The 24397-nt window shown below is 32.5% G+C and overlaps 1 protein-coding gene and 1 long non-coding RNA gene across 29 annotated transcripts in view; one reads left to right on the forward strand and one right to left on the reverse strand.

Moving 5' to 3' along the window:
* pxb (putative Hedgehog signaling attenuator pxb) overlaps positions 1 to 24397 on the forward strand; it is a 647697-nt gene that overhangs the window by 339745 nt on the left and 283555 nt on the right. For 2 of the 5 annotated variants that reach the window (XM_087415729.1, XM_087415730.1), the window contains exons 1-2: positions 12126 to 13453; positions 14229 to 14265. The exons of the other annotated variants lie outside the window; for them this stretch is intronic. The gene's annotated coding sequence lies outside the window, so the exon portion shown is untranslated. Of the gene's footprint in view, positions 1 to 12125; positions 13454 to 14228; positions 14266 to 24397 lie in introns of those variants that run through there. 5 annotated transcript variants of the gene reach the window in all.
* LOC105144806 (uncharacterized) overlaps positions 1 to 24397 on the reverse strand; it is a 450557-nt gene that overhangs the window by 127755 nt on the left and 298405 nt on the right. For 7 of the 24 annotated variants that reach the window (XR_015548175.1, XR_015548174.1, XR_015548166.1 and 4 more), the window contains exons 6-7: positions 11909 to 12119; positions 10514 to 10581 (exon numbers count right to left, since the gene is read on the reverse strand). The exons of 2 other annotated variants lie outside the window; for them this stretch is intronic. This is a non-coding gene — a long non-coding RNA (uncharacterized LOC105144806). Of the gene's footprint in view, positions 1 to 38; positions 280 to 9820; positions 10095 to 10513; positions 10585 to 11908; positions 12120 to 24397 lie in introns of those variants that run through there. 15 more of the 24 variants (XR_015548168.1, XR_015548163.1, XR_015548164.1 and 12 more) reach the window with 8 other exon arrangements.

Consider the following 24397-nt stretch of genomic DNA (forward strand, 5'->3'; position numbering starts at 1 on the left):
TACGCCAAAACGCGCGTGTATTGGATCTATCTACTTACGTGCGTGTGTATATCTATACCAGGAAGGGGAAGGGGCAGGGCACGCCTTTGCGTTTGACGCGTCGGTTCACGTCGCGCCTGGGCGGCCGGTTTATATCGACACTGATGTCTCAATTAGAAGCAGCTGGCATCTGCCCCTTCTCCGGAAGAGGGCCCGTCTGGTTCCCGCGCGCGAACCCGGAGTGCCCATTAAGGGAGTTCTTCCTTAACCCTATGATTTCGTTCGCCCTCCCGCGGAGCCCTGTAATTAGCGATCGAGTATCGATGTTAGTATGCGGCGCATCGAAGACGAAGGTAGAAGAGAAAAAAAGTAATCCAAGGGAGGATGTATTGGACGTCCATCGTGCCGGTGCGAGTGAAATCAAAGAGAAGACGCGATGTTGGAAGACCGAAGTTGCAATTAACATCGCTGGACTCGCAGCTTGCCGTAAAAAAGAAAAATTGTGAGGTAGTTTATACTATTTTACCTTGGAATATATCGAATTTTTATTGTATTATATTCTTTTATATATTTGCGCACTGGAAAAATTACTGAATTTTATTCAATATCTGTTTGAATATTACTATCGAAATATTTATTAAATGTAAATATATATCTTTTTAAGTATAACTTTTTTACTTTGAATAAATTAAAATTACTGTAAGTAAATATTTCATTGATATAATATTATTCAAACAAATATTTAATAAAATTCAGTAAATTTTGTTTTCAGTGTGTGTATGTCGTAAATTATAAGGGATGTAAGTTTACATTCTAAATAATAAGATAAACATCCCAATGATCAGACATTTACACAAAACTTTTATTTGTTTATTTTATTATTAATCTGAAATGCTTTTTTTAAATATAGTATTATAATTTAATTGTATTCTTTAAATATAATTATATTAGGTGTTGGAATTAATTCGTAGCGTTTTTTAATGAAAGAATGTTATTTATTTCACATGAGCATTAAAAAATACATTAATGAAAGTACTTCCCATCACTTGTAAAACGCTACGAATTAATTCCAACACCTAATAATTAAATTATAATATTGTAATTAAAAAAAAAGCATTTGAGATTAATAATAATAAATTTTTTGTAAATGTTGCCGGCACAGATACATATCCAGTCGCTGAGACTTTCATCTTATTATTTGTTATTGGAGGTTTTAATGTAATACATAAAAGTCGCGAAGGAGGAAAATGAATGTCATGGAAAAAGAGCAAACGCGTGTGGGAACAATAGCGTCCTCGCAAAATTTACAAGCATTCGAGTAGCGCGAAAGGCGAGCTTTCGCCACGGCAGTAAAGAATTTATTCGGCTCGTTTGTCTAACACGAGAGAGGCTCGCGTGTCAAGAATAATCAGCAACGATAAAACGTCAATAAAACTTCGCAGTTCTACCACCGATTAAAACGGTTATTACGTGCTCGGCCGACGAAAGACTCACGATACAGCGAAATACGGCATCGCTGCTGCTTGTATTATGCAGACTGCTGTATACGCAATAAGTATAATTATAGGAGTTGCGTTCACAGTACGGTTGTTTTAAAAATAACGTCGATTGAGAAACCGAATTATTATTCGTACACAGCAATGAAAAAAAATTTGCACCTTTTCTGGGATAAAAATTTGAAGGACTTTCTTTAGACGCCTATTATTCTACATTTTGCAATTGCACTCTCATACGAAAAGAATACTCTAGTCTCTAAATTCTTTGAAGTGGAATCTCACTTTAAAGAGTGAAAATTGAGCTAGTGGCTCAGTTTTGAACCTTCAAGAATGAGATTTATTCTAAAAGTTTTAAAGAGTAGAGATCTCTATTCTCTAATCTGTTTTTTTCTGTATATTTAGAAACTCTAGTCTCTAATCAGAATCTGGTCATGAGATAATAATTTATGATTGTCCGACCTTTTTCATTAAATTATTTTTTTTCTTTAGTCAGAGATAATTTACATACACTTATCTTTGAACATATTTTTTTCTCATATCATTACAGGGCGAGATAAAACATCTTTTCTCTTTTGCAGAGTGAGATAAAACATATCCTCACTCGTACAATTTTAACGAAAAATGTCGGACCCCTTTTGATGACCTGACTCTAATTATCTGGAAGATTTCTAAGAAAGAGAAGAGTTTCGCTAAAGTATCTAAAAGTATCTAAAGATTTAACTGGATCTGAAAATAATTTTGTTGGATTATCAAATTAATTATGTAGAATGCTCAAACTGGTTGTTAAAATGTCAAAACTTTTTACAGCATTGCTTGAGTTTCTTACACATTTATTTGGATGGTCCAACAAAATTATTTTCTGTATCTCTCTATATCTAAACTTTTTAATACTTCAGCAAAATCATTCTTTTTAAATAAATATATAATGATCAAATAATAATGGAAAATTTCATTTTTGAAATCGCACAGCTAACGATTCTCAAAATATTTTATTCGCATTTGAGATTATCGTCGTTACGCTGAATAAGTTAGAAATTCTGAAATTTTCTGGACCACCACGATATCATTTATATAACACTTAGAATAACACTTAGGATATTAAATATGAATAACGTGCCGATTCTGATTGCAATCAAGAGCAGATCCGTTGTGCAATTTGCGAAATTATTTCCGAACGTTACATTGACCGCACGTAGCAGATATGATGGAGCGTGGGAGAGGGCGGAAACTAATGGAAGAGGAGAAGAGGACCGACGACTGGTGCGGTCGCGACCGCCGGAGTTGGACCGAAATGCAAAGCCGCTAATCTGATTCGGAGGCTCACGGAAGGCGGTGTAGCTTTTGGCCCCGTGTGGCCCGGTGTGGCACGCGGATTCCCGTCAATTATACATTATAAACAGTCATAAATATGCAAACGGTGGTGGTGTTCGCCGGTGGTGAGGCGATTGCGGCCGTCGCGACGCGGGCGTCTCCCACGCGGATTTGCAGCTTCGCTTTCTGAGCTTCCACGTAAAAGCCGAAGCGCGATCATGAGAGAGCCGTAAGCCCGTATCTTGATACACCTAATACCATCTAAACAGAAACCTCTGACTGCTACATTCGAAAATCCTTAAATCTAATTCATGCGGATTTCTTCGGTGGATTTCAAATCAGTTACTTTTCAGCAAAAATTTGCGGAACAAGTTAAATATTTTTTTAATAAATCAAAATTGGATTCTGAAGAAGCTGTAGATCCACTTGAATTGTCTGCAAATATCAAACTTTTGTTAAGTGTACGAAGTATGTTTGAGGCAAACGAAATCAAGATTGAATCTAGATAGAGAAACTAGGCATCAGGAGACTTCATCAGGAGACATATGGATGTAAGACGTTAAGAGAATTAATCTCGATAACGGGACTTTAATCGTGTGGATACTCCTCGCTTCTGTATTCCAATCAGCTTATCCGGATAAACGCGTCAGACAAGCAAATGCATCTACAGCTTGAGATTGTGCATCCTCCCATTCACATGAGAAAATACATATGGCAATCACGTATTAACCGATGAGAGAGACATTACTTTCCCGCTGAGTACATCGACTATTCAATAATTAAACGCAATCTCTTTCCATTTGTACTTTGTTGTTTCTAAACAAATGTCCTCAAGAAATCTATGCACGCTTCGAAACAAATTATCTTTAATTTCTGATGCAATTTGCCTGCTAATGTGTTGTTTCTAACATTTTTATTACGTCGTAATGATGCGCCGCGACTAGACTAACAAAAATATACGCGAGACACTTTATTGTTCATGAAAGTTACCGTGCATTTGCAATTAGTCCAGTTTTTTTGCATAATTTATATTATTAAAAACGTCATAATACCATCATCGTTTTCTTTTTTTAATAATATTATTAATTTTATCTGTAACCTGGCAAATAAACTATTATTTATCATTATTTTGATGACAACAAATAACGTCAGCTTGTTTGCTGGATCACTCGCACATGTTTTGTAAAAGATTCTGATCTTAATTCGAAATCTTGAAAAAAGGAAGTAGATTACAGCTGACCCTCGAACCGTACGTTCGTTTTTATGTCCTTACGGTTATCCCAACTGAAAACCTGGATGAACGGCGTATCTACCGAGAGAAGATCATGGAATTCGGATCAGTTTTCGCTATCTCGCGAAACGATACACGCGATTTCGCCATCGTCCACGCGAATCCGCGCAATTACGGGGCGCTCGCGAGAGAAGCTCGAATGCGACGGACAGTTTCAGCTGTGTGGTCACAAATGGCTAATTTTCTCGTTAGCGACGATGCTCGTGTCCAACACGATTTTCCCTCGGTGGGTCCGTGTTGCAACCGGTCGTTTTAGAACTGCTTACACGACGCTTACGCGAGAAGAAAGTTTAGCTGACGTTGCCGGAGGTGTTCTTTGACGATTTTTATCTCTGCGAAATGCGGAAAACAATCCGAGTGTACAATCCGAGGAAATTAATTTTACTCCAAGGCAATTTAGAATCGAACTAATAGAGGAATATTTCTTTTTAAAGAAGAAATATGTGACTTCAAATTTGTATATTGTTATTTCCGTATTATAATTATTTTTATATCTACGAGAGCAGGTTATTTTTTAATTAATTTTATACATTAATATTAGATTCTCTAGATCTTTTAGAAAGTTGAGAAAATTTCGTAAAGGTTTTACACACTTGAGAAGTTGAGAAAACTTTTGTAGTATCTTTACGAGTTTAATGTTAAATTTCTCTCTATGTGAAGAAAATGTATGTTCCATCTAATATCTCTAATGTCCTTGCGGAGAAAATTTTGTTATATAATTTTTCTACAATTTTTTCATCATCCTTAGGGATTTTTTTCGTAAATAAGATAAAGCTATCAATTTATCTATCGAGACAACTTTAGTCCCTCCTTGCGGATTTACGACCCATCGTTTTGCACCGAATGATTCCGTTGGGAAAACGAGTGATCGGGAACGCCAGTACGTGCGTGCAATAATGTGAACTTGAGGTGGAACGATTAACCAACTTTGCGGCCAATTGCCAACTTTACTCCAAATTTACTTTGAGGATTAACAGACGTGTTTGCGTTTCTTGTATTTTATTTACTTTTCAAATCAGAAGTTTTCAAAATTTATTTTTCCACAGATCTTTTTTTTTCTTCTCTCTCTCTCTCTCTCTCTCTCTCTCTCTATCTAATCATTCTAATCTTTCTTTCGTTTTAATATGATTAATGAAAATTAGGTTTTATATATATATATATATATATATATATATATATATATATTAATGATACAGTGTATGTGTGTGTATGGAATGAGAGAGAGAGAGAGAGAGAGAATATGTCTAGCTTTTAATTATTACATTATACAATATATCAAGAAACTTTAAACTAATTATAACATAAAATTAACAATAAGTACGTGTAAAATAAATGCTAAAGAAAACTTAATTTTTTTAATAATTTGAGAATCATAATGGACGAACTAGAAAATTCCGATTATCACAATTAAAATTTTAGTAGTTTAACCAGAAAATTCTGATTCATCCATTTTTAACCAAAATTCTAATTATTCCAACCAGACATTTTTGTCCGTGTATTTATTTTCACAATCTTACAGAATTTTTTATTATTTAGTTTTTCAAATCATTTCGACGGCTTTGAGGTCAAGTCGTCTTGTTATGTCGCCTGCAATCATTTTACTCAGCAAGCTAGTACATCAAAGTTAAACGCTAAACTGGTTACGGGGATACGTCATCGGTTAGCCAGTAAAAGATCGAGATGTCGGTATATCCAGAAAGGGTTAAGTTTCTCAAGAGATCACTCGTCTCGAAAGGGCCACTTTTACCTTGATCTTAATCATGGATCATCGGGATTTCAAAGAGATCGAACACACGCGAGATTTCGAACGGAAGAGTCGATCAAACGGGATGGCCGGACGAATTATAGCCAGCTCGGTAGTCTGGTAAAGGGGTGATGCTGCCCTTTGCCGAGGGCGACATCGAGATGTTCCCTCTGATCTTGCCCGGCAACGATTGATAAGTGGATAAAGAGGCTCGAGGAAACGGAGTGTCTCGAAAGTTCGGTTAGGTTAAAGAGACAGGTTGACAGGAAGGAAAAACGAAGAAGATATAGGGTTCGCACAAATGTCGACGATCGCACCCCTGCGAGGCTCGTTAAGCATTGACAGAAAGTTGCGAACATAAGCAACAAGTTCGCGTTCTCGCTGTTTGCTCGCTTAATGCGTTCCGAAAATTTACTCGTAAACAGAGATTTGCATAAAGGAGCAACAATTTCCTCGCACAAAGGCGTTTGCTGTTTCTCGTGACTCAAATTCACACTAAATGCAATAATCATAGGATAAAAATGAAATAATAATTATAAATTCTCAAGCTTCCCATAACAATTAAGCTACATAGTTGCAAATTTTGCAAATTGCATGTTTTGTAAATTTTTGGTATAACTATAAGTTGTAATGTAAAGATATTATAATTTAAGATTGAAATTGTTTAAGTAAAATATTTCAGTGAAATTAAAAATTGAAGTCTAAAAATAGTAAAAATAATTTTTTAGAAATTTAATAAAGAAATTTTTCTGATGATCTCTCAAATTATATCATTAAAACTATTGTTACTGTAACTTGTACGACGTGGAGACGAAGTCAGACTTTTGTTTACGACTTCCTGCCTTTGACACTTTTGTAAAACTGGTGTCAAAAGAATCTCTATCCACTACGACAAAAATGCAATCCGACATATAGAAGGGCCGCGAAAAAATGTGCGGTCGTTCGCGACATTCCCTTCAAAATTTCCGCGACGAGCGCCGGAAAATTCAGACGCTGTCGGAAGCGAGAAAGCGGACGAATTCCGGAGATCCTGGCGGAACGAAATTTTCTGACGTCTCTCGTCTCTCTTTGTTGTTCGGCCTTTTGTTCCGGCCCGATGGAAATGTTGGCCGGCGACCAAATTGCGTAACTCTCGCGAGAGTGTCGCGGAAGGTTGAGTCGGTTGAAGTTCGAAGGAGCAAAACCTCGGAGAAGGGACTGAAGGGAAGAGATACGACGTAGACGACGGGGGCGGTGCCGGGTAGTGTTTGGACTCCGTGGAGAATATGGAGGGTATGAGAGAGGGTGCTGGATGGATCGGCGTCAAAGTGAGGCAACCTGATGTATATGCATGCTACTCTCGGGTCAGCGGGATGGCCTGAATTACCATAAACATGCTAGATAGTAGGCTAACTGCCGTTGTTCCCGTCTCCGACCTGCTATCACCCTCGCATCCACTCGGTCGGTTTACCCCCTTCGATTTGGCAGAGCTATAGTGCATTTCTGTCTCTTGTCTTGGTATGCAAGCGAACGTTTCGTGCCCCTTTGTGCTCGCTTTATGACATTATCGATACGATGAAGACATTTATAAACGATAAAATATAAACAGTAGTTGATTCGATCTTGAATCGCGCTCCTTTTAATTACGAATATTATGTAAATCTTTAAAATCATAAATTTAAAGCATACTAAAAATATTTGCCAATATAATGAAAAGAAAATTACACTGAGAAAAATGTACTAAATTTTAATAAATATTTTTTTTAATAGTTCCATCTGAATCATTTACAGTATATACAGATAAATATTTATATCAATAAAAAATAATTGTTAATCAAATTAATGTATCAAATAAATATATCTTTAGTAAATGTTTAGTTGGTACAATTCGAATAATTGATTTATTAAAATTTAGTTTTTTTCAGTATATATATATATATATATATATATAAATACACATGATAAAAAATACGTGATAAGAATAATATATAAAAATATTATATAAATATTATAGAAAAATATCGCATTAATTTTGAAAACGTTGTCACTTATTATGAAAAAAATATAAAGGTAAATGTAAAAAATATATATGCATGTTTGAAAAATTTTGCTTCATCATAGCAATAGTAATAGCACGAAAGGACGTTATATTTTTTACAGGGAAACTTGATCGTAATTTTATCGAGAGAATACATCCGTATCTAGACTTCTAGAGAGAATACATTTGGTTGCGAAACAGGAGAAAAGGAGGAGGCGACTTTGATGTTCGCTTTGCACAGTGAATTTACTGATGTGTTATTTCGCAAATAGCTCGCTATTTGTCATGGCTCCGAAACTCGATTCGCACTCTCATATCGCGCCCAACTTCGTGTATCTAACACACGAGTGTCTTATTTATTTCCTAGTCATGTCGCGTGAGTTTAGCGCTTTCATCGCTTGTAAGGTGTTTTTGTCATAAAATTAATCTTTTGCCAGATTATTTATTTCGGCTAATCGTTTACAGTTAATTTTGCGGGACATTCGAGTGATGAAATTAAATTTCTTATGTAGAAATTATAGTCGTTATAAAGAATTCCAAGTTTATTATGATATACATCGTGAAAACGAACGTAGTTATAATTTTAAAACGTATAAAAAGAAGAGCATATAAGAAACTACAGTACAAGTTATAGTTTGTAATATTTAATTATTATTACATTAATTAAAACATTAAACGTTTCGGCCACAATCTGGCCATCTTCAGTAATTCAATAATATTCTTAAAACGCAGAGTTACATCTAGTTGACATTAAATTCAACCGTCGTGTGTTGTAATTATATAAACGTATTCTTTTCTATGTGAAGATGCTTCATACAATAATGTTACAACGCCAATTGTCATATCACGAAAAGTGTAGAACAAGAATTTCCAGATTCTAATTTAAAACAAATTTGTATATCATTAATATCTTCTAATCGGAATATAAAGGAATAGAATCGTTACCTGTTTTACAGCAAAAAGATTAATGATGAATCTCAAGTACATCCTTGCAATTAGAAATTTGTCGTGACATTGTGTGTTGTTATTTGTCATATCATATATTTTACCACTATTTATATATATGAGTCAACAGTTTAGAAAGAGTTAGTCTAGAATTATTTATTAAAAGAGAGAGAGATTTTTCTTAAGAAGAGGAAAATAAACATCAGGCAAACCTTCCGTGTCACTTTGCTGATACCTCTTGTTTGGCTTTTTATATGTATCATTTCAGAAATTTTTCTTTTCATTAAGAATTTTAAACACAGAACAATCATTAATGAAAAGAAGAATTTCTGAAATGATACATATAAAAAGCCAAATAAGAGGTATCAATAAGCAAAGTGACATGGAAGATTTGCCTGATGTTTATTTTCCTCTTCTTAAGAAAGATCTCTCTTTCTTTTAATAAATAATTCTAGAACTTTCTAAACTGTTGATTTATATGTATAAATAGTGGTAAAATATATGATATGACAATAACAACACACAATGTCACGACAAATTTCTAATTGTGCAAAGGATGTTGCATGCTTGAGATTCATCATTAATTTTTTTGCTGTAAAACAGGTAACGATTCTATTCCTTTATATTCCGATTAGAAGATATTAATGATATACAAATTTGTTTTAAATTAGAATCTGGAAATTCTTGTTCTACACTTTTCGTGATATGACAATTGGCGTTGTAACATTATTGTATGAAGCATCTTCACATAGAAAAGAACACGTTTATATAATTACAACACACGACGGTTGAATTTAATGTCAACTAGATGTAACTCTGCGTTTTAAGAATATTATTGAATTACTGAAGATGGCCAGATTGTGGCCGAAACGTTTAATGTTTTAATTAATGTAATAATAATTAAATATCACAAACTATAACTTGTACTGTAGTTTCTTATATGCTCTTCTTTTTATACGTTTTATTATGATAGTAAATGAGCTTTGCCTAATAAACAAACGCGAGAGAAGGTTGATGAATAGGTATTCTAAAGCAAGCTTTTAAATATAATTATATTTTAAATTATTACAGCAAAATACATTTTTAGAAAGAATCTTCCTTTTCTCACATTGATACAAATTCTTTGCACAATTTCAAATAGATTTTTCTTTATATAATTCTCTATATTATTTTCATAATTTATATTATTATATCTTTTTGGTTTGCAACATTATCAGCTAATCTCTTTTTAGAATTTTAATATTTTTCATAATTCTCTTCGTTTGCAATTCGAATTTTTTTGACATAAGGGAATTTTATTATAAAATTTCACTGAAATAAAAAAAAGTGAAATTTGATTTCCTTTTTTAAAATATCTTGTTAAAAAACTATATGATAATGTAATAGAGATGTTGAAAAAAAATAATCTTGAATTTTTACAAGTCTATAATATAATATTTTTTAAAAGTCTATAATAGTAAAAGAATTTGAGCTGGACGAATAGTTAATTCTTAATTTAATGGTAAAATTCTTAATTTAGAGAATTATATTATATTATACATATTATAGAGAATTATATTATATATATATATATATATATATATATATATATATATATACATATGTATAGAGAGAGAATTATATTATACATATAATATAATACATATATTATTAAGAAACCTCCTGTCTCTTCCTCTCATATTTTTTTCACATAAATACGAAATATGTTACATAATTATACTATTCCATACCTTTTTAAGTCTTGTTAGCTTAAAGACAGATGTAAGAATAAGGGACAGCTACTCTCATATCCAATCATCTTCTTATTGTTAGTCCACAAAAACATGAAACACAGAAACACAAGAAATGCAACATTTTATTCACTGAAAATCACTCTGACAATAAGACTGATGGTAAATTCGGTCACTCAAAAAAAATTATACTGGATTAATACACATTAAATGCATTACTTTATATAAAATATCTAGATGTAGTAATATAACTTAATAAACTTTAATAATGAAATAATACATGTTTATTCTATTAAACAACGTGACAATTATATTACCATTCCGTATTTAATTATTTAAAGTATTTATACAGTGAGAGCAAAAAGTATTCGTACAAGGAAATTTATTATAGAAAAAGCCTTATTTGTAGAAAATAAATATAATTAACAATTTTATACATTGAATACATTCTGTTCTAATATAAACAAATAAGCTTAGCATGTATTTCTGATTTTAGAAGCTTAATTTCTCGCCTGTACTTTTTGAGCATTCAAACAATTTATAATTTTCATTTATTTTTCGGATGATATATTTGGTATAATTAATACATATCATTTTGGTATAATTTTAAGAAACAGTCTATTTTATTCTTTATGAATAAATTATTAATTATCCAACAAGAAAGGGTCGTTAATTAAACGTCGAATTGATGTTAAAATCATCGAATTTATATCGATTCGATACCAATTTGATGACTCATTTCTCGCTGGATAATATTAACTTTTTAAAAATAAAACTTTTTTAAAAAATATTTTCTCTGTACGAATACTTTTTGTACTCACTGTATGTTTGTATAAAAGCACATATAAATATTTTAAATAATTAAATATCTAATATTGATATTGTTATGTTATTTAATAGAATATACATATATTACTTCATTGTTAGTTGATTTTATTAAATAACGTAACAATATTATTAGATATTTAAAATATTTATACGCTTTTATAAAAGCGTATAAATATTTTAAACAATTAAATATGTACCTAATAATAATATTGAGTTAATTAATATATAGAATATACATGTATTATTTCATTGTTAAAGTTAATTACCTATATTACGCTACTGCATACTTTAAACGTATATGTTGCTAATTTTATATTTAGATACATATTCAGCTGCTATAACAGTTTTTAGTATGCTTAAGAGGATTATTCCTTAACTCTTAACGACTGTAACTGTAGCATTACAGTGTCGTCACGCAGCTTTTTTAACTATGTACAAAACTTGCACGATGACACGCCATGTAATACTACAATTCTAGTCGTTAAGAGTTACAGAATAAGATCCTTAATCTAGTGTAATGCGAATAATCGAGTTCGCTATGAAGAAACGTAGAATATTTCAACTTACATTTTTTTGGGAACGCCACAAATATTCAACTGGCACGGAGCAATTGTTTTTGCGTGTCGTCACGCTGTGTCCGTAAACAAGGTCACCGGCCGGCCGACGTGTGGCGCTGCGTACTTAACTACGTATGTGTTCGTTCGTGTGGCGCTGCGTACTTAACTACGTATGTATTCGTGCGGCGAGGCTCGAGCGGTGCGGAATTCCTGCGACGTTCCTGCGTATTTTATCACATTATTATTTCGCGTAACGCGATCGCGACAATGAACATCAAGTCTTGATGACTCTGTCGAAACGTTCGTATTTTCCGTGTGTCTCCTTATCTTTTGAAAACTTTCTGATAAAACTGACCGAGAGAAACTTGTCTCGTACGTTAACGTTCGCTTTACAATTATTTTAGTACTAGAAATAAAAGTGTGACACACACACGGGATGAGAATTATATGAATTAGCGTCTCGTCGACATTTTCGTCGGGTAATTATATATCTTTGATATTCTTGCTCTCAATTTATAAATAAAAATTGTGCTATTCTTGAGTTCAAAGTAAGACTCGATCGCGTATGAGCAATCTATGTAACGAGAAAAGCCGTGATATATAATTTTTCTTTTGAATAATACGCGTGTCTCGCGAAATTCGAGATGTATTACGCATTCAGTGCTGAATCAGGCCAGGTATTATTGGACGTCCCGTCGCGTTTCGATTAATTCGCCATTAATTCAGTTTTACCGACCGCATTAGGATAATGTCTTATTAATCGCGGCATCGATCTGAAGTTGGCGAGCTGCTTGAAGTTCACTTCGCGTCGTTCGCAGTTAGTAACGAAGGGTCGCTGGTGTGGAACGGATCGGCTCCGCGTCAACCGTCGTCGTGACGACTTTAACATGATAAGTATCATTCAAATGAAGTCTTTTGTATTTCAATATTTGTCAATCGCGTGGTATAAATTCGATACGTGCATATCTATGTGTTTCCGAAACGCATATCTCGCGATAACAGAAGTAATTCATCATGCGAACGGAAAACGACGATCATATTCTCCATTCTTCCGATATTTGTGCTCGAAATATTTCACGATGCTTGTCGTATAACTTTCATTCGCGTACGTACATCTATTTCGTGTATTATAATACATGTAATAAAGATACAGTAAGCGTATGCTGTTTGCCATTCAAAGCGCGAAAAGTGCACGGAAATGCGGTTAGAAGCAACAGGTGTAGGCGTCGCGTCGCCGCGGCGAGTAGCGCCTGAAGTTGACCGCGTGATTTTTCGACTCCGTCCGCCATGTTGTAGATTCGTTCGTCGCGTCCGTTGCGCCGCATCGAACGTCGCAGTTGCGAGTTCTGATAGTACAATCGCAATTTTCTCGCGTTTATTCCGTCGTTACGTCGCGCTATCGCGTTGTCGGGAGTGCCGCACGATCGTCTTTTGGTAATTAGTGCGCGTTTAATTAACCGCGCTCGCGAATGAGTGTTGTGCGAGTGCATTCGACGAAATCTGAGAGGAGGAAGAGGCCCGGGGAGGCATCGGGCGTCAACGGAACAACCGCGGAGTGAGTATTCATTCTTTTGTTTGTCATTTCTTACTTGTGGAATTAATCGCATTTATTTTTGCGACAATCACGAATATTAGATAATTTACATAAAAGATAATCTTTTATTTAAGGATGTATTAGGTATCCAATTTTAGCCACTACTTTGTACAGATATATAGTATCTGTACAAAGTAGTGGCTAGATTTGGAAATTTATTCTTTTCATGTAAAAATGAATATTATATATGCATGGAACATTTCAATAAGTACCAATATTTATTTTAGATAACGATACAATTTTATAGTTTGAATGAAAATTTTTTTATTTTTTTAAATTATTTTTTTAAAAAACGTATCTATTTTTTATTGAAATAATTTTCGATCTAGGTTCTAAATTACAGCTAAATTTTTTTTATTACTTTTTAAATATAGAATATATTTCAAGAAAAATCTACAACTTTTCATAATTTTTTCATTTTGTTCAAAAATATGTAATACATCCTAAAATGTATCAAATTGTATGAAAGCTCATACTTGAGAATTTTTGGAAAATTATATACATGTATATATAATTAATTTTATAAATTCAAATGTTTAATATCAAAATATTAAACATTTGAATTATAAAATAATTATAATAATTATAAAATAAAATTTTGTATAAAATAATTATATATACATATATATATATATAATTTTTGTCAAACATAATTTAATGTGTACAATAATAATATTTAAAAAAAATATTAATTATTTTAGCCAACTCTAATTTGGAATATATTTATGATTTATAGGCGATGTTTTGCAACTCCGTTGCTGCGCATTGTATTGGTGAGTCTAATTGTTAATTTTTTTCTAAGGTAGGGAATCTACGAAGATCATATTGGATAAATTAGAAAAATATATGTATAAATGAAACACTTCGTAGATTCATTCTCTTGAAATGGATGGACTAGAATTAAGTTAAAATAAACATTTTTCTTAGAAATCCTTTACAATTATTCATTGATTTATTATGCTTATAACATAATGAATTATAATTATTGATTGAACTTATTCTAATTCTAATCTTCAATAAATTCAAATCTTTTGTAGTCTATCCATTGATATTTATAGATTGTTAATTGTCTTTATATCATTTGAAATAAATTTAAATAAAACATGAATGACAATAAATTTCGTCGTGATGTAAAAGAATTCATTATTAAAAAATTTCATTTCAATTAATTCGCTTAATTCGTAGTTGCTATTTCACTTACTTTATAAAATGCAAATGCAAATTTGCAGCAAATATAATCGAATCATGAGCTCTACATTGACCGCATTGTAATCACGTTTCGCATGCAATACAAATATAACTAAACAATTCCTATTAATGAAATTATGCAAACAACGATAATAGACTAACTGCAAATTATCTCGTAATTGTATTTAAATAGGCATCTTATCGCGATATCGACTAGGCCAATAAATTCATGTTGATGCGCTTTTGAAAATCGCATCTTTCACTCAATTAGTACAAATTTTTTTTTACAAACTTTGTTTTATATTATTGCTCGTGTAGCGACTCTAATCGTTTCTGAGGAAAATAATGTTTCTAATAAATTATGGATATTTTATTTATTGTACCTGTAAAGTGTGACTGATTGAAATCAAAACTAAAAAAATAACAAAATTTTTAAATAAAATATTTAAAAAAAGTTAAAAAAAATTGCAATGTTTTATGCGAATACAAAAACATATTGCGAAAATTATCTACTTTTTCGGAGATTTGTTAATATTAATATATTGCATCTAAAATATGAATTTTTTTTATAATAAAAAATTATTTATTATTATACAAAGTTATTACGTGAAAAAATAAAGAATATATCTTAAATTATTTTTAATAAAATATATTTAATTTTTAAAAAATTGATGTATCCTCGTACAAAAGCCACGCATATCACTATATATTTTAAGTTCTTTTAAATATTAAAAAATTTTAATATTCCACCATATATTAAAGAAGAAGCTTAGATTTAATATGCAGCTTGTATCAAACATCTGTGTTGTATTTGTTCTTATCATATTTCTTGGGTCATCGTACCTTTTATTAAACTTTCTTTATCATCAGTCATTCTTTTTAAAAATAAAAGAAGAAATAGGAATTTCGTGAAAAATTTCGCTTCTGAAAAATATTGCTGTCTTATTGCTAGTTTAACTCAACTCTTAGCTCACATAATTGGATCGTTGTGTTCCGCGCATATTTTTCTTTGAAATACTAGGAACATTTAAGTAATTAAGGTCTCTATCTTTTTTTAAATATTTTTTAGAAATATTAAAGTATATGTAATTAATAATTTTAGAAATTCCCGTTTATTGTCCCATTTATATTTGCAAAAGTAATGAAAATTAACCCAAGACACGAACGTTGTAGAATTTTAATTTCATATGGACCTTACAGAAATAGTAATTAAATTAATATTAACCCATTTATTACTGAAAAACAGTAATTAATTACTTATTTAGAGTATTAAAAGTATTAAACAGTAATAATTTTCAAATTTAAAATAAATAATTAATTATTGTCTTTCAGTATTGACTACCATTAGATGTCGTAAGAGGATCTATCATGTGTAAAAAAAAATCATCGTGTATTAACTGTTAATTCGTTCCTAAAATTGTGTTATCTAAAAATTCTGTCATTTTTCTCAAGCGAAATAATTTTTAATTGTTAAATATTTATTCCATTATGTAAGGTTCTCGGAAACAGTTTACTGTTATTTGAGTGTCAAGAGATTCTCCTCGAGGATCCGATCATACCGATACTTGAATGCGATTAATTGCAGGAGAGAGATTACGAAATCGCTGGAGGGTAGTTAACATTACGCTGTAGGCACGCTGGTGCAATCCGATCTTGACAATAAACGGGAATTTCTGACCAATTAGAATGCGGTATGCTGCTGATGATCGGATAACACCGCGTCTACCTGTCAGAATCTCGAGACTGCATTCTGTCTGTTCCGCGGTCACTATGCCGAGGTTTAGGGAACATCAGAAACCAGGTATAGGAATACAACAATTATTGGAGACTAGCAAACATCGGTTATATATACAATAATGTTATCAAACTCGCGGTAAAGTTAAGAAGTACAATATAATTATACTATTATATTATGTATATGAATATTCGACTAATTAACTTGTTAGTTTGATAAAATAATTTCATGGCTCGATTTAAATAATATAGAATAGAAATCTGAGTAGCTTCGCACTTTTTTTCCTCCATTTGCGTCTGCGTATATACTGAAAAGAATGTTTGATCGACTGGTCCGATTTTTTGCCTAACTGTTCGATAAAATTCTATTAAAAATTCGAGTAGCAAGAGAGCTGTACTCCACGAGATTAAACCGTGCCAAGGGAGTTGAAGCACGAGACAACTTTATCGGGAATGGACGAGGGAGGGGAAAGTGAAAGAGTAGATTTACCGAAGGTTCAATTATCCGTGCGCGCGTTATCCCAGTCTCTTTTTTTCGGTGCCGCGGATTTACACCGTGCTGGACAAAAGCTCCTCGGTCTCGGGCTTATCTGCGACGGATAAAAAGGCGGTTATCTCCGCACACGCGCTGCACGGGACCGCATCGAGATTTCAGATAACGTTTTAATAGGATTAGGAGGCGATCGTACCCGCGGTCGTCCTTCCAAATGGGCTTGTCCTTTGCACAGTAACAACCTTCAGCTTTTTAGACGATAAAGGGTTCCTCGTTGCACGTGATTTTTTTCGAACTTTTGACTTTTGAGATCACAATTTTGTGTAAAAGCATAAGTATTTTTTTTTTTTTTTACAAATAGCTAACATATACATATTCTAATTTTGAAAACAAAATTACAAAAGAAGGAGCAACATAAGATGTAGTGTCGTAAAAATGTATAATATAATTACGTTTATTACTGAATCAAAATTTTTAATTATAAAACTAAGAAGCTATTTTTTTTTTATTTACAAATTTTTGAAACTCAACGTATTTACATAATGAAAGCTAGAGTGCGAATAAAACAATTTTTTAAATCGCGTAAAATTTTACTCAATTAAAATATTAAATATTCAAAATGTAAAACACTTTTAATAATATTAATGATATTAAAAGTGATAATATTATTACGAAATAATTAGCATTTATTTTATAATATCCATAAAGTATCTAATTTAAAAAAGTGGCTATATTGTATTATACTTATGAAGTACTTATTGCATTACATTATGCAAATTATTCAAAAGTCCCACTTCGTTTCGTTTTAATTCTACCTTAAACGCTTGGCGCGTGAACGACTTTCCTGTGATTCTATCTCGAGGAAGATGGAAGTCACGTCGCGAAAACATGGAGTTCCGGGCCACTTCGTGAAGCATATTTCAACGAAACGCGGAAGCGAACGATTCGAGGATATTCAGCGTACAGTGGATTCCCGAGTGGGTCAGAAAGGGAACTTGGAGGAATGCAATTTTCCTCGGGTGCACTTTGAAGACCCCCGCGTCGTTTGGCCGATGAACCTCCTCGTCAAGCTCGCTTAGGGACCAAGGGGGCATGATCGATACATTGCTTTCTCGCGGTCGCAATAGCGCTGTTGCAGCCAGCATGCTGTTATCGATCGTATCACTCTTAGTCCCTTGCAAAAACGAATTTCCGGAATCTGCGGAATCTTTAATCTCGATGGAGTCTCAATCTCGACCGTGACGTCCGCATGACTTATGCAACGCGCGGAATTATGAAATATATGTTTAGAAAAATGTTGGTGGAGTTTATTATTGACTTGTTCGAACGTTGAACATATATATCCCTCGATTCCCTTTGATTCTCTAATCTAAAATAAAAAGTGAGAACCGTAATAAAATTAAATTTATTGCTAGAAAGTATTTGCTAAAAAGTATTTGCGATTTCGGATAAAAAAACATCAATTTATAATAATTATGATTACTTATAATAAATAAAAAAAATGCATTATATAAAAATAATTTATTGATTAAATTTATGTCTATGATTTATTCGATAAAAATGCAAGAATCCCATTTTTATAAGAAACAATTAATGGGATAAATTATTTTTACATAATACATTTTTTTATTTAAGTAACCACTGTAAATTGACGTTTATTATCCGAAATTGCAAGTACTTAATTTTTAGCAATTAAATATAAATACGGACAGGAATAACAAATTCATGACTAGGCCATTATTTAGCTTATTGAAAAGGGCGGGATAGACGATAGAAACGAAATCATTAGTCTCGAAATTATTTAAGAATTAAATTAGCAAATGAAAACATTGACTGTATGTAACCTTTAGAAGAAAATCCAGCAGAAAAGGCTAAAGAAATAAAATAGTTGACTTGCGCGAGAGAAAACTTAAAGAAAAAAGACAAGAAATATAGGATGATGAAGAAGAAGGAACGGACGACAGGATGAGGTTCGCGACTGTAAAGTGTCCTTGGAAGTAAGGTGACCCCAGTTAGAAAAAGTAAAAAAGAAAAATATGGTACGAGAGTGAGGGAAGAAGCGAGAAAGATAGAAAGAGGCTGAAAGAACGGAGATCTGATATCTGCTCGCGAAGAGAGAGACCGGGAACTTTTAAAAGTTATTTAAATTAAATAGACTGCGGAGTGCGCGGAAAGGAAAATGCGAGAGGTAGAGGGCAACACGAGGAACGAGATAAGGGTTGATTGCGAGAAGGTAAACCCGGCGAGACGTGGGAGAGTAGCCTCGACGGTATTGATAGCGACAACACACCCGGATGAAAAATAAGCGACGCCTCGCCTTTAGAAGGAAAGACGGAGGATGAAAAGGTGTCTTCAACCCCCTTCTTTCCCTACCCTTTAACGGCTCTATACCCGCAGGGCGCAAATACGCAGGAAGGCCCTTCGGAGAGACACGGGTGGTGGTTCTCCCTTCGCAGTTACTATCTCGTTTCGTTCTTTTCGATCCCTCGCGAAAAGTGTAAAGGGAAGGAGGCAAGAAGGATACGCGGGGAAGTCCGATAATAACTCCCCTTAATGCTTTTTTACTAGCACATCCTTCCCAGATGGGAGCGGCCATTAATATTCGTAAAACTGCCGTTTTCGGTGGCGTTTCGTTCGACGTTTTATATGGAATCACGAAAAAATTAGGGCTCTTTGAGAATTGTTCGTCCTACGTGAATTTTCGTAACACGCCTCAGCGGACACGTACGATATAAAGTTTATCAATTGCGGTAAAACAATGAAAAATTATAAATTTTTGTCAATCTTCTATAAATCGGAAATTTTGAATAATGTTAGCTTGAATATACGAGAAGAATTGCGTTTCATCAAAATGCATAGAAATGAAGAAATTGCGCTATTAATTCCATAATATTAAATTATATCTTAAATTTAAGATATTTTTAATTATTTTTATATTTTACAATTGCTCCTATTTAATTATGTCATTAATTTAATTAAAATATTTAGAAAATTTAATACATTTTTTGCACATTAAATTAATTCCATTATTTTAATTCCATTAATTAATTTAATGTGCAAAAAATGTATTAAATTTTATTCAAATTTTGTTTATATACTAAATGCATATATATATTAATAGGGCCGACATTTACTTTGAAACTAATCATAGAAATGGATTATTTATATTTTAACATACATGAAAGTTCAAAATAATAAAATGTTATTTTTAATTCAAGAGATTAGATTACCATTGTTCCTTTGACATCTAATAGTGTGAGTCTATTTTTGTATGAGAATATTTTTTTTAATTTTAAAAAATTTTTTAAATCTTTATGTGTGTATAATATTATATAACTGCAGTATAATATTATAATTTATACATATATTATTGATACACTGAAAGAAAAATGTTCGGTATTTGTAATTATAATTACATATATTACTTATACAATTATGATTATTACTATAATATTCTTAATAATAATTATGTATAGTTCTAAAAACAAATGTATATAGCAACTTAAATTGACTATAATTATATATTATAACCAAAAAAATTATTGAAATTAAAAACGATTCAAATGATTAGGTATCAAATTATAGTATTTTGAGAGAATCATTTTTATTTAATTTCACACACCCATAGTTATATAATTATAATTAAAGTCATTTTAGGTTGTCAACTATATTTGTTATTGCTAGAACTGTACATATAGTGACTATTACTAATATTATAGCAATAATAATCACAATTATAGTAATATATAGTTATAATAATATTTTTCTCTCACTGTACATTTTTCCATAGAAGGCAAACTTAAGAATGAAATTAGAAAAGTTTACTCCAAAATCACTCAGCGGTAATGCAGATTTTCATAATCACGCAACTTTTTATTATTCACTGATCGATCCTTGCGCCTGATTCGATTCATAAACCTCACAACTTCCCACAGCGTATTAAGCGAAAAGTCTTCTCGACGCTTCTTGTAGCACCGTGATGGAGGACCAAAGATCGCTTTATCGTCGCGATTTCCACAAACTTCGCGGAGTAATATCTATAAGGTCGCACCGAGGCTCGCGACGAGATTTATCAGGTGCCTCGTAAAACCTTCATTACGACCGAACTTCGTTATCCGCGTCTCCCGTCTTCTCACGAAGGATCACGCCAAACGAATTGTGAGTGTTTGCTTATCTGAGTGACCTGATCGATCGATCGATCCTAAACTCATGCCCGAGTCCGAGAACAAGCGCAGCATTAAATTCCCGATAAAAGCAGAAAGCGATCCGCACATCTTGCTGCATCCTGCAAGGCTTCAAAGAGCTACGATTACATCGGAGTTTCGACGAAGATGACGGACAGGCTACCCCGAAACTTTGGCATTGTTTTATCTTTCATGTCTTTTCATCTTGGGAAGCTCTCTCATACTTGTTATTAGTCCTTTGCGGATGACGTAAAATGAATGAACTTTATCGATAACAAAAACGAGATCTTACATGACTGTGAACGTAATTTTATATGTCTTTTGATGGTTTCTGGCCATAAACGAGAATCTTTAGAAGAAGAACGGAATATTTTAATCACTTTTAAAAATATTTGTTCTAAAATGAATAACTCAATGAATAACCTAATAAATTGATATAATTTAAAGAATTGCATATACTTTTTATCTAGTAATCTCGTTATTATCAGTTATATTTTTTTTATAACAGTATTTTTTTTATTGAATTATTTAATTATTATATTATTCCTCGAGATATATCAAATATTCTCACAGAAGAATTTTAACTTAAAATTAAGAGTAATCTTGTTTCTTCTTTGATCATTTTAAGATATGACGATATAATTTTTTATTTGCTTGAACATTCCCATCATGACTCCATCTGGCATCGAGGATGTACCGGATAAAGAAAAAGTGATGAGTCTAAGAGAGGTTCTCGTGCGACCGTCTCGATAAACTTGACAAAGATACCGTCGTGTTGGTCACAGATGCACTTCTTGGTGCACACGTTCGTTAACTCGCTGAGGTTATTGTGACAATTAACATGGTACTACTCATTCTGTAGGTCTAGTTTTGTTATATTGGTGTATATTGGTTCTTTTCATTGCGATGGCAATTAACTACTATGTGACTAACTAACATCTGACTTGAACGGTCGTTGACTCTTTAAGCGAATTTCTGTCGTATCTGTATGTCTAGTAACAGTATGTTTCTTTGCCTCTATCCCATGAAATAATTTATTATTACACGAAAATGATAGAACTTGAATTCTTAAATTCTTCTTGTTTGAAATAAATTTATTTTTAAGATTGGGGGAGGGGGATACCTATGAAGACAAATAATTTTCATATTTATGTATGACAGTAGTTTCCTCTTCGTGAATTTATTTTTTTAAATTTTTTTAATTTAAAATAACAGACTTCAAATAATTTTCATTTCTTAAGGTAACGAAAGGACGCTGAATTAGAACTTTGCTCGAGTTATATTGTAATTTCTGTTTAAATGCATGGAAGAAATGACAGCCGCTAATAATATACTGAATACGAATAACAGGAATAATCGTGATAATAGAGAGGAGAGAGAGAGAGAGAGAGATGAATAGGGAAAAGAGGGTGTACATATCTGAACACATATTCAACCGTTTTCTGCTATATACATTAGCTCTTGTACTATCTTAGTGGTAGCAACTATTCTGCTGGTAAATGTTGGAAGATAGCAAAATTTAATTGTAGGAAGCAATCTGGCTTTACTGCCTTTTAAATAGCATCAATTTAGCAGATAATTAAATATAATATTAGGATGGCGTTAAAACTGGATTCATCAGGTCTTGGGTTATTCATTATTATTATTATTATTATTATTATTATTTGCCCTACATTGTAAAACTGAAATTAGTTCTGCACTTTTGCTGTTTGCGATGACTCGTAGCTCGTTTCGTGTATATGATCACAACATAAAACGATGTGATCAAATAAGGTTGAAGATTATTTATTTATAATTGAATAATAATACTGTTTGGAAAAAAATTTATATAAAAACATGTGAATCTGATAACTGGAATATATGTATTATGGATGATGAAATTATTTAAAAAATTTCACACTTCACGTAAAATAAAATTTTTTTAATTCTACCGTTATATAATGAATAAATATTAGAGATCTTTAGAAATTATATATAATGTATAAATTGCTGTAAAGATTTCTAATATTCACATTTATTTAATTATATTAAAATAATCCCATTTTATTCACAAGATATATTAATTAAATTAAAATAAAAATTTAATTTAATTAAGATAAAAAAATTGATTACTCAAATTTCTTACTAAAAATCATAACTTATTATTATTATTTTATATTCTCATACAGTAGCTCAGTAGCTTAAATGTATTGAGACATTTCATTGCCAAAATAAACTCGATGGTAATCAGGCATTGATCGTTAGTTTCCTCGATGTCACCAAATGAAAGGGCAAGTGCGAAACGCGCTTGGTACAGTTCGACGCATCGGGCTATCTCTACACCGAAGGGGATGCAGAATGTCAGGAGGGTTAGCGAGAGGGATCGGTGGGGTAGCAGGGCGTAATTTATGGCGCAAGTTTTGATATACTGCGCGTTTAGGGTGGAACTTTAAAATATTAAAATAGCCGTGGCGATACGATGGAGGCTCGAACCGCGACGGGAGATTTATCATGCGACGAGAGATACCGGCCCGTGTGTATACCGGGTGCGACACAACAGTGCGACACGTCTCTCCTGCGACCGCGAGATTCGCCGCTCTCTGTCCGACCCCGTCGTTGTACGTGTCATGAATATATCGACCGATTTAACATCAATTTCCGCAATACGATTTCGAATTGAGCATCTCTGTACATCGGCAGATACCTCAGCGCTCTGCGTTTTCGATCCGTGGAACTTGGATTATACATACATTATTAGGCTAAGATACTGTTTAGATGAAAATGTGCGAAAAACAAATTGCGCACGTCGTATTATCTCGATGGCAATTTATATTGTCATAAATATTAAAAATAGTAATAGTGCAAAAATTCGAGGCTCGTCATAATTTTATGGCGACAGTAATAATATTACATGAAAAAATAAAAGTATTTTAATTTATGTAGTTTTTCCACTAATGAAAATATATTGTAAGAAATGTGTTATTTCTGATCTTGTTCCACAAATACAAAAAAAAATAGAAGTTTGACATGTTATTTTTTAATATAGAACAATACAGATTTTCTAGAAGATATTAAAATTTTATATATTTAAATATATGACATTTTAGTAAAGTAAACAATATTAAGTGGAATTTAATAAAATAGTTAACTAACCATGCTGTTGAGACTTTCACTATACGTACATGAATGACTATAGGGAATATCCTACTGGATTCGGTTGATCGCGGAAGCAAAGGATTATTGGCGAGCATAAAATCACGATATTTCGAAGCATTTATACACCATGCGGAACGAACGCGTACAAAAAGTCATTCGTTCAGTTTCGGA

The sequence above is a fragment of the Acromyrmex echinatior genome, chromosome 18, assembly GCF_024713525.1.
Source record: "Acromyrmex echinatior isolate Ae372 chromosome 18, ASM2471352v2, whole genome shotgun sequence".
NCBI lineage: Eukaryota > Metazoa > Arthropoda > Insecta > Hymenoptera > Formicidae > Acromyrmex > Acromyrmex echinatior.